This window comes from Sceloporus undulatus, chromosome 3, assembly GCF_019175285.1.
Source record: "Sceloporus undulatus isolate JIND9_A2432 ecotype Alabama chromosome 3, SceUnd_v1.1, whole genome shotgun sequence".
Classification (NCBI taxonomy): domain Eukaryota; kingdom Metazoa; phylum Chordata; class Lepidosauria; order Squamata; family Phrynosomatidae; genus Sceloporus; species Sceloporus undulatus.
In genome coordinates, this window is record NC_056524.1 from 19,913,104 (window position 1) to 19,915,540 (window position 2,437).

Sequence of the window (2,437 nt, forward strand, 5' to 3'; positions counted from 1 at the left end):
ACCGCTGGGAGAGATCATCCGGAGGCATGGGGCACGGTGTTATCAGTATGCCGATGACACCCAAATATGCTTCTCTGTGTCTCCAACTGATGCAGTGACTAAGGATGGCGTCTCTCCTCTAAATGCCTGCCTGGACTCAGTAATGGGCTGGATGAGGGAAAACAAACTCAGTCTGAATCCAGAGAAAACGGAAGTACTGGTGATAGGTTCCCCAGGCCTTAGAAGGGAAATTCATCCACCTGTCCTGAATGGGGTCACACTTCCCCTGAAAGACGAAGTTCGCAGTTTAAGAGTACTTCATCTGCCTTGGTCCAGGCCTCAGAGGGACAGACGAACCACTGGACCTCATCCCCTTTCCCTCCACCATTCCCTTCTCCTTTTGTGTCGTGTCTTTTAGATTGTAAGCCTGAGGGCAGGGAACTATCTGATTAAAAATAATTATTGTAAGCCGCCCTGAGAGCCATTAAGGATGAAGGGCGGGATATAAATACCTAAATAAATAAATAAATAAATAAATAAATAAATATACTCTGGACTCGTCTCTGTAGTTGACATCTCAAGTGGATGAGACGGTCAGAAGTGCTTGCTATCAACTTCGGTTGATACGCCAACTGCGACCCTTCCTGGGCCAAAAGGACCTTGAAACCGTGGTACATGCTCTGGTAACTTCTCATCTAGATTTCTGTAATGTGCTCTACATGGGGCTACCCTTGTACCAAGCCCGGAAGCTAGTACAAAATATTGCAGCCAGATTGGTCACCGGAGCATCCAGGTTTGACCATATAACACCTATTCTGAAAGATCTTCACTGGCTGCCTATTCGCTTCCGAGCGCAATACAAGGTGTTGGTTATCACCTATAAAGCCCTACATGGCTTGGGCTCGAGTTACTTGAGGGACCGCATCTCCCCATATAATCCGCCCTGCACACTTAGGACATCCGGGAAGAACCTGTTGGAAATTCCATCTTCCAAATACATTGTTACATCCCAGATGGCCTTTTCAGTGGCAGCCCCACAAATCTGGAATGGTCTTCCCGGGGGGTTGCCTTTTGTCCCCCCCCCCCCCCCCGGAAACATTTAAAAAGAGGCTTAAAACCTTCCTCTTCTGTCAAGCCTTCCCCACTGAAAAATGAAGTTGTGCACTCCCAATCTCATTGACACTCTGCTTTACTCTCTTGAATGATTGTTTTTTAGATTTTATATCATTTGTATTTTGCATTTTATCTATTTTATGAGATGTTGTAATGGTTTTATTGGTCTGTAAACCGCTTTGATCTAAGGAAAAGCAGTATATAAATAAAAATTATTATTATTATTATTATTATTATTATTATTATTATTATTATTACTACTACCAGAGGTAAATGAATGAGCTAGAATAAGGATATTTTTTGTGTGTGTGCATGACAGGGTTAGAATCCCCACACACACACACCTGAACTTACAAGTTATATGCAGCACAACAATTATACAGCACCATTCTCCGAGTAAAAAATGATCACAGGGCTAGAATTAAGCTTTTAGCTCTATTCTCCTAAAGACTGCCCAACACATCCTTTCTGCAGACTTTATGAAAATCCATCAGCTCTGCAAAAATGAATGGGTAAGTAAAATAACAAAAAGGAAAAGAAAATAACCCTGCACATTTGTTGTTTTTTTATTTATTTCCTTAGCTGATTTAAAGTGAAAGTGATTAGGGAGCTGACATTCTGGGTGCTTTCAGACATCACAAATTACTGCCTACCAGGAGCTCAATGGACTAGGAGAATATGTGACATCCTAAAATAGCAGTTCTGCAATTAGACTTGCCAGATGTCAGAGTACGACCCAGAGTTTAAGCCATTTATCAAAGTCTATGGGCCAGAAACCACAGTCATAGTTCAGTGTGTGCACATGCATATGTGTGTCTTCTCTTGACAACAGACCGGGTTTTGCCACCTACTAGCATTTGTAGAGCTTAAAATCTATTGCAAATCACCAGTGAACTAGTCTTCCACTGTAAAAGCCATTTGATTGATGGAGGGATGAAAAACAACTATGTGTGCTTGCCCATAGGAACTCTTGGTCTTTTTTTCCTTTCTCTCTTTCCACTTCTCTCTGCCAGTCTTTCATTCTAGGATGAAGGAAATCATTGACTAAAATCCTGTTGATTAGTCCCAACTAGAGTAGACCTTTTCAATTAATTGTTGAATGGGGAATCAATGCACAGGAAAATCCAATTGATTGAAAGGCTAATTGTTTAAAAGTTGGGACTAACCAAGGCACTTAGGTCATTGTCCTTCAGTGATCAGGAACAGCTAGGAACACACTTGAGAATTCAAGAAAAAAAAGCACTTTTTGAATTACAGGAGGTCCCTATCAGCATAGCCAGTGCTAGAGAGATGATGAGGAGGAGGAGGAGGAGGAGGAGGAGGAGGAGGAGGAGGAGGAGGAGGA